This window comes from Arachis ipaensis, chromosome B02, assembly GCF_000816755.2.
Source record: "Arachis ipaensis cultivar K30076 chromosome B02, Araip1.1, whole genome shotgun sequence".
Classification (NCBI taxonomy): domain Eukaryota; kingdom Viridiplantae; phylum Streptophyta; class Magnoliopsida; order Fabales; family Fabaceae; genus Arachis; species Arachis ipaensis.
The window spans coordinates 12,810,885-12,820,418 of NC_029786.2; the positions used below are offsets into that span (position 1 = coordinate 12,810,885).

At 37.2% G+C, this 9,534-nt stretch overlaps 1 long non-coding RNA gene across 1 annotated transcript; it reads left to right on the forward strand.

The window, feature by feature from the left end:
* On the forward strand, window positions 346–2,288 carry LOC110267463. The gene is made up of 4 exons (XR_002355114.1): window positions 346–1,028; window positions 1,115–1,873; window positions 1,965–2,067; window positions 2,181–2,288. It is a non-coding gene; the product is annotated as an uncharacterized LOC110267463 (long non-coding RNA).

Sequence of the window (9,534 nt, forward strand, 5' to 3'; positions counted from 1 at the left end):
GATATAAAATATTTAGTTTATAAAGCTTATTTTTGGTATTCAATATTTAATTATGGACAAATCATCTAATTATCTGTGTTTTAAAAAAGACAATTTTTTTTAAATAATTTTGTTTCTTCTTTAAAAATAAGATTCACTATTTTTAAATTTGTCTTTTTCTGTACCTAAAAAAAAGCTCAATAAATATATTTTAAAGTAAATAACTATTTTTAACCATAAAATATTTGAACACTGATAAAATTAATTATAAAAAATTAAAATTAAAGTTACATTCATACAAGATAAATTTTGTTTGACAAAATGACCAAATCTTAAAAAATGATCAAAAAATTCCAAATTACTCTTCTCTCTCCACCACTCATCTATATCACACCATCAGCATCATCATCACATTATTCTCTTTCCAATTCTCACTCCACCTCACCAAACCGTCATCATGGACACAAAGATTGGATTCGTGGACTCACACAAACTCAGCTCCCAAGCAACGACATCATCTCCTGCGCCAACAACAACTCTACTACCGTCTCAGCCACCACTGTCGCCTCATCGAAAGCCATACTCGGCCGCCAGCTAGGGTGGCAAGAGTACCCAAATCTACGGGTACACGACCCATCCCGTCCCTACCTGGTCGGGACGGGTTTAAACCCGACCCGAGACGGGGCGGGGTCGGGGTCTCTCGGGGCGGGTTTTGAACGGGGCGAGGTCGGGGTCAGGGTAAACCCGCCCCTACCCGTCCCAGAGTACAAAATATATATATGTTTTTAAAGATTAGGACTTTTAAGTGTCTTCACCAACCATCAGACCCCAATTCCTAAGTCATATTCTTCCTCATAGAACCAAAGCTCTTTACTGCTCAGCTCAGCCTCTCATCCCCTCCCCACCGTTGCGCCGTCGCTACAGTTTCTTGCCGTCACCACAGCTCCTTGCCATCGTCGCAACTCCTTAGCGTCACTGCTCACCTCCCGTCTATCATTGCTGCTCAGTCGCGCAACTCCTCGCCATCGTTGCTCAGCTCGCACAGCTCCGTAAGTTCCTCTATCTCTCTTGCTCTCTCGCGCTCTCTGTCTCTTTATCATTGTGAGATATAAGTTCTTCTCTTATTCTTCCACAGATTCATTGTTTGGTCGCCATCGCTGTGAGCTTGACCATCACTGTTTCTTGTGAGCCTGTCATCAGAGTCCTTTTTCTATGTCTCTAACTGCCGATAAGTCTCTGAACCCCTCTGTCTTTGCAAATTTGTCATCCCACAAGCATGCTTTACCATCTCTGCGAAAAATGCAGGAAGCTTACTTTGGAATACTATAAAAGAAACTGAACTAAAAATTTTGACAAATAATGAACAACCACCTATAACAAGAAAAAATATGATCTATCAATTATTATTCGAATAATATGCTTACATATTTATCATGTGAACACAATTGAATTAAGTGTATATATGGTATTTCATAATTTTGCTGTGAAACTAGTCTTATGGTGAAGATGATATTTAATTAATTATTCTTGTGTTCATACCAATATCAATTTAATTTGGCTACCATTAAGAGTGCTTCTGTTGAATTCCTCATGTCTATTGCACCTTCTATGTTGATACACATTGTTAATTGCTTTCGTAGGATACACAATATTGATTAATTTAAGGATATGTGATTGGTTGAATTATTATTCTTTGCATAATCTGATTTGTTGATTTGATGTGCCAAGTGCAAACTATAGGGATGAGCTCTACAAGGAGTTTCTTAAAGCCTTACGAGGTGGGTTAGTATTAGTTGAGAAAGATTTTAAAGCCATTAAAGAAGCATTAGAGGAAGCATTTGCCAAAGCTGACACCAAGTTGTTGAAATGGTAAAGCAATAAACTAGTCTACAAAGTAAGGAATCCACAAAATGTGTCTAATTGAATTGGTTTCCATATTGGTATGATTCAATTCAAGGTTTAGACAATATTTCTTTTTTTTAAAGGCTTGAAATGAATAAAGAGGAGGACGAATCAGGCGCAACAGCAACTGCAATCTTCATAGGGGATGATACACTGCTCGTTTTGCACATTGGTGACTCATCTATGGTATGTATTATCAATCTTTCAATGAGTTTTCGATGCAGGGTATTCTGTTTTTATTTTTGAAATAGAGCTTCTTAATTTGGTGACAATTAATTGCTATCTCTTTTAATTTTCAGGTTTGAATCTTGTCCTTCAAACCTTTAATGATGATAAAGATGTGAAAAGTAATCAAGAATAAGTATTGAAGAATCTTATATTTAATGATGCAATTTTTTATTTATGGCGTTAAATTTTTAATGATCAAACATTAATTTTTTTTAATTTCAAGTTATTTGACATTATATGAATCTTATGTTTGTATTTTAATTTAGGTATGAATTAAATTTTTTTATCTTAATTTATATATGAATATGTAAAAATTAAAATATTATTTAATTTTTATAGGGGCGTGTAGGAACGAGACGAGTTAGGATAGAGCAGTCTACTACCCGCAAGTAGGGGTGAGATGAGTAGTAGTAGAGTGAAAAAAGGGCGAGCAGGATTGGGTAGGGTAAAAATCCGTCCCTACCCGCTCCACCGCCACCCCAAGGTGAAGTGGCTGAATTGCTAAGTGTGAATGGCTTATAAACTTTAGGTTTGGGCCCAATATAAACCCGTTTTATAATTTTTGGTCCATTGACCTTATCTTAAGTCAAAATCTTTAAAATAAATATCCAAATCCTTGACCTGTCGGGTTGGGGGATACCGTGGGAAACCAAAAAAAAAAATATCCAAATTTTTATTTTAAATATTTTTTAAATTAAATTCTTTCTATCATTGTCCGCGGGACGAGGTCGGGTAGGACAAAAACCCGCCCCACTGCCACCCCTACCACCACCTAGCCCGCCGCCTCGTTCAGATTGGTGTCACCGACATCTTCTCTGTCCCCGGTGGCTTTAACCTCACTCTCCTCGACCACCTCATAGCCGAGCCAGGCCTCAACCTTATTGGTTGTTGTAACAAGCTCAATGCAGGGTACGTCGCAGACAACTACGCGCAATTACGTGGAGTTGGCATGTGCATTGTTACGTTCACTGTTTGAGTGTTTAGTGTGCTAAATGCCATAGCTAGAGCTTACAGTAAGAACTTACCATTGAGATGCATAGTTGGTGGACCTAACTCCAATGACTATAAAACCAACAGGATTCTTCATCATACGATTTGCTAGGTGGGAGGAGGTAGGGAAGAGATTGTGTGACGTGAGGGAGATTTAGAGAGAGAGAGAGAGAATAATGTGATAATGTTAATGGTGGGATGGGTGAGTGGTGGAGAAAGGGGGGTAATTTGGAATTTTTCTATTGTTTTTAGTGTTTGATCATTTTTATCAAACAAAATTGATCTTGTATGGGTATAACTTTAGTTTTAATTTTTTATGGTTAGTTTAGTCAGCGTTCGAATCTTTTATAGTTAGAAATGACTATTTAGTATTTACTCTATGTTTTATTAAGATCAAAGATCCAACAGAAAGTATCCTCCTTCTCACAGGTTAGTGTTGTAAAAATTAGTAAAGCTAACTTTAGAAATTAAATAAATAAATAATAGCTAAATAAAATGAAAGGTAATAAACAATCCTAATTTATAAGCATATAATTCTAATTATTGAAAAAGAGAAGAATTATATACTTTTAATTGACGGATGGTTCATATTGAAGAGACTCACCTATAAATTGAGGTTTTTCTTAATACATTTCAATTTAATTCATCCAACAAGAATAATAGTAACATTGAGTTACATAGAGAGTTTTTTCTTTGAGAGATTTTCTCCTATATTTAGAGAGAGGTGTATTCTCCTTTTGTTAAGAGAGAGTGTTATTGTAATCTCCTTATAATAGAGAGAAGTTGTAATTCTCAAAGAAAGTTATTTGATACAAATTTCTAATTTTTTCATCTCTATATTTTGCTGTGTCATTTGTTTGGTACCTAACAGTGGTATCAGAGTCAAAGGTTGCTGATTAATAATTTTTTCTTCCACAGCGAGTTACCATCTAAAAAAATGACAGCAAAGTATGAGATTCCAAAATTCAGTGGAAGTAGTTTTTCTTTATGAAAATTGAAAATAAAAGCAATTATGAGAAAAGACAATTGCATGGCAGCAATTGAAGGTAGATCCACTGGGATTATAGATGAAAAATGGAAGGAGATGGATGACAATATCGTTGCAAACTTACACTTGGCACTCGGTGATTCAGTCTTGTCAAGTGTAGCAGAGAAAATGACAGCAAAGGAAACTTAGGATGCTCTCACTAAATTATATGAAGTCAAGTCACTTCACAACAAGATATTCTTGAAAAGAAGATTTTATACTCTTCGAATGTGTGAATCTATATCGGCAACAGATCACATCAACAATCTAAATACGCTATTTTCCCAACTCTCGTCATTGGATTACAACATAGTAGAAAACGAACGTGCAGAGCTTCTACCTCAAAGTCTACCAGATTCATATGATTAGCTCATCATTAACTTAACTAATAATATTTTGACAAACTATCTTCCTTTTGATGATATGGCTGCTGCAATTCTTCAAGAAGAATCCAAGCGCAAGAATAAGGAAGATAGATTAGATAGCTCAAAGCAAGTAGAGGCGCTGTTGATGACGAGAGAAAGATCAATGGAGCATGGTTCCAGTGGGAGCCAAAATAGACTAAAGTCACAAGGAAAGAAGCAATTCAAATGCTACAATTGTGGCAAGAGATGGCACTTTAAGAAAGATTGTCGGAATAAGAAGAGTATAGAGAAGGTTCCATAAGGACCAAGTTCTCAAGGATGTGTTGTGAGTACCTCTGATGATGGAAAATCCTGTATGACAAAGCAACAATTGGTTCTAAAGACAGCAAACAACTCACTGATGTTTGGATTGTTAATTTAGGAGCAACCTGACACATGACTCCTCATCATGATTGGTTTTGTACATATGGACCTGTCTTGAAAGAATCTGTATTTATGAAAAACGATCATGCCTTAGAACTTGTTAGAATAGGTACTGTCAAAATAAAAATATTTGATGGTTCTATTCGTTCACTTCAAGGGATAAGACATGTGAAAGGCTTGAAGAAGAATTTGTTGTTGATTGGGCAATTGGATGAACTTGGTTGCAAGACCTATATTGAAGGTGGGATCTTGAAAGTTGTTAAAGGTGCTCTTGTGGTAATAAAAGTAGAAAATATTGCCGCAAATCTATACATACTTATGGGAGATACTTGCAAGAGGCATATGCATCAGTTGCTTCAGCAAGCCAAGAAGAAATGACGATGATCGCAAACTGGGCCACATGTCAGAACGAGGCTTGAAGATTCTTGTGGAGCGTAATCTCATTCCCAGGCTCAAATCGGTAAACTTACTATTTTGTGAGTACTGCATTACAAGCAAGCAACATAGATTGATGTTTGGTAGATCAACTCCTCGAAGCAAGCACATATTGAAGTTGATTCATTCTGATATATGAGAATAGCCGGAGATGTCCCTAGGAGGAACAAAATATCTTTTATCATTTATTGATGATTACTCTAGAAGGCTATGGGTGCACCTGATCAAGAAGAAGTCAGACCTGTTTGTGATGTTTAAAGAGTTCAAAGCAAAGTTGGAACTTGAATCTAGAAAGAAGATCAAGTGTTTAAGGATAAATAACGGAGGAGAATATATCGATTGTGACTTTCTAACATTTTGCAAGCGAGCAGGTATTCAACGGCAATTCACAGTTGCATATACACCTCAGGAAAATGGTGTAGCAGAGCGAATGAATAGGACTCTCTTGAAAAGAGCACGAGCTATGTTGCAAACTGCAGGTTTAGCTAAGTCTTTTTGGGCAAAAGCTGTTAAAACTGCCTGTTATGTGATAAATCGATCACCATCAACTGCAATTGAATTGAAGACATCAATGGAGATGTGGCAAGGTAAGCTACCTAATTATTCTTTTTTTTATATATTTAGTTCTCTTGTGTATGTGATGTACAATTTTTAAGAAAGAACAAAGCTAGACCCAAAGTTTAGAAAATGTATATTCTTAGGTTATGCTGACGGAGATAAGGGATATCGCATGCGGGATCCCATTGTTCGTAAGATAGTTATTAGTAGAGATATAGTATTTACAGAAGATAAATTCCAAAGAGAACAAAAAAATGACAGCACTATTAAAGAATTAACAACTGTTCAAATAGATGAAAAATATAGAGAATGTGATCTTTTTGAAGTAGAACCAGAGCACGAAGAACAAGAACCAGAGGCCAATGACATAGAAGTTTGTCGATCCACTCGATAAAGAAAAACACCATCATGGCTGTCAAATTATGTTTTGACAAGCCATGATGCATATTGTCTTCTGACAGGAGATGGAGAGCCAACAACTTTTATGGAGGCTATGCACAATCCAGATGCTTCTATGTGGACGACAGTAATGCAATAAGAAATTGAGGCATTACATAGGAACCATACCTGAAAACTTGTTGCACTTCCAGCAGGTCGGAAGGCCATTGGAAACAAATGAATTTACAAGATCAAGCAAGATAGTAATGATCAGGTGGAACAATATCGTGCAAGATTGATTGTCAGAGGATATGCTCAAAAAGAAGGTGTTGACTTTAATGAAATATTTTCTCCAGTGGTGAGACTAACTACTATCAGAGTAGTTTTGGCTATGTGTGCTGCATTTGATTTATATCTAGAGCAATTAGATGTAAAGACTGCTTTTCTTCGTGGAGAACTTGAAGAAGAGATATATAGGCTGCAACTAGAAGATTTTGAAGAACAAGGAAAAGAAAACTTGGTTTGCTGGTTAATTAAATTTCTGTACGGTCTAAATTATGCGCCAAGGTATTGGTACAAGAGATTTGATTCTTTCATTATTAGGCTTGGATACAACAGACTTAGTTCAGATTATTGTACCTACTACAAGAGGTATGGTGATAATGATTTCATCATTCTGCTGTGTATGTGGATGACATGTTGGTGGTAGGTCCCAACAAAGATCAAATCTAAGAATTAAAGGCACAGTTGACTAGGGAGTTTGATATAAAAGACTTGAGACCAGCAAATAAGATTTTAGAGATGCGAATCCACCGAGACAAAAAGGATAGGAAGATTTGGCTATCGCAAAAGAATTATTTGAAGATCTTGCAACACTTCAACATGCAAGAATGTAAGCCAATTTTCACCCCACTTCGTATGAATTTTAAATTATCCTCAAGTATGTGCCCTAGTAGTAAAGTAGAGAGGATGAAAATGTCTCGAGTACCATATGCATCAGCAATGGAAAGCCTTATGTATGCCATGATTTGTACATGGCCAGATATTGCTCAAGTAGTTGCGGTGGTAAAGAGCATTGGAATGTTGTTAAGAGGATTCTGAGATACATCAAAGGTACCTTGAATTTGCATTATGTTTTGGAGGATCAGAATTCATTGTCAATAGATATGTCTATTCAGATTTTGCAAGTGATCTTGATAAACAAAAATCTACTACAGGATATGTGTTCATACTTGCAGGAGAAGCTGTGAGCTGGCTATCTAAATTACAGACTGCTGTGAGGGATGGCAACGGATCTCCATGGAGGCGGGAACACACTCCCCGCCCCCCGCCTCCGTCACCATAATCCTCCCCCCGTCCTTGCGCTGTCCCCGCCACGGGTAACGGGGACCTCATATCCGATGGGGACCTGGATATCCGCAGATTTTACAAATTAACAATTTCAAGCACAGAATATTAATAATTGAACAAATCCTAAATTTTCAAATAAAAATTCAACAAAGATTGCCCAAACAAAGATAAAACTCAAAAGATTAAAGATTTCAAACAATTTCAAATACAGAAAATTAGCAATTGAACAAATCCTAAATTCCCAAATAAAAGTTCAACAATTGCAGAAATAAAGATACAAACTCATAAGATTAACAATTTCAAAAATTGAACAAACCCTACACCCTAAATGTTGAAAAAAACTCAAAAGAAACTAGTCAGAGAAAGGGACTTATTGATGCGGCAACGACGAGGCTTCGAGAGGCACAACGATTAGTGGCGAAGAGGCTGTTGGAGGCGACGACGATTGTGCTAGTGGCAATGACGATTCTACTGGAGGCGGCAATGACGAGGAAGACTGATTAGGAGGCTGCAATGATGATGAACGAGCATGGAGCAGGAGGCGGTGACGATGAGTGAGAAGGCAGTGATTTGCAATGTGAATGAGGGAGGGTGGCGGTGACCAACGATGAGGCTTGTAAGCGGCGGAGACGCAAAGAGCCTTGGAGTGGTTGGCGAGGTTACGAGGCGGGAGAAAGACGGCGGTAACACTGTTGTTAGAGAAGAAAAACAGCAACTGGAGGTAGAGGAAGAAAGAGGTGACTAGGTCAAGGTGAGGCTGCGGGGTGAGAGAGAAAGTGAATCTAAAGTGAGGCTGCTAGGGTAACATATTAGGGTTTTTAACTTAATATATATGGGTATTTATGTAATTTTATATTCGCGGGTATTATACGGGTACCCATAGGGCGGTACCTCTTCCCCTGTCCCCGCCCCATTTAATAGACAGGTATTCGTCCTCGTCACCCGCGGGAAAAAACGCTCCCCATATCTACTCCTCAGTGGGTAAATCCCCGCATATACCCACTCCGCCAGGGAAAATTGTCATTTCTAACTGTTGTAGCTTTATCTACTATAGAAACTGAATATATGGCAGCTACACAAGCATGCAAGGAAGCTAATTTGATCCAAAGGTTGATGGAGGAACGCTCGGGCACAAACAATAGAAGATTTTTGTGTATTGTGACAGTTAGAATGCCTTGCACATTGCAAGGAATCCTGTCTTTCATTCAATAACAAAATATATTAGAGTACAATATCATTTTGTCTGAGAAGTAGTAGAAGAAAGAAGTGTTGATATATAGAAGATTCACACTAAAGATGACCTAGCAGATGCCATGACAAAACCAATCAACACTGAAAAGTTTAAATGGTGTAGATCCTCATATGGCCTGTCGAATATATGAGCAACATGAATTTTGAAAATTTACCAAAATTAGCTTTAAGTGGGAGATTGTAAAAATTAGTAAAGCTAATTTTAGAAAATAAATAAATAATAATAGCTAAATAAAATGAAAGGCAAAGAGTCAAGCGGACTAGCCCGCCAACCCGCCAATCCGCCATAAAACGAGGCGGGCTAGCATTTTGAACCCATTTTAATTGGCAGAACGGGCCGATCCGCCCCGTTTATGTGGCGAACCTAGGCGGGGCGGGGCGGGTTGGGGCGGACCAGCCCGCTTTGCCACCCCTATTTATAACCATAGAATTTTAATGGTTGAAAAAGGAAAGAATAATTATATACTCCTAATTGACGATGATTCATATTAAAGATACTCACTTATAAATTAAGGTTTTTCTTAATTCATTTCAATTCAATTCATCTAACAAGAATAATAATAACATTGCATAGAAAAAAATTTTTTTGAGAGATTTTTTTATATTTAGAAAAATGTATATTCTCCTTTAGTCTTTTTGTTAAGAAAT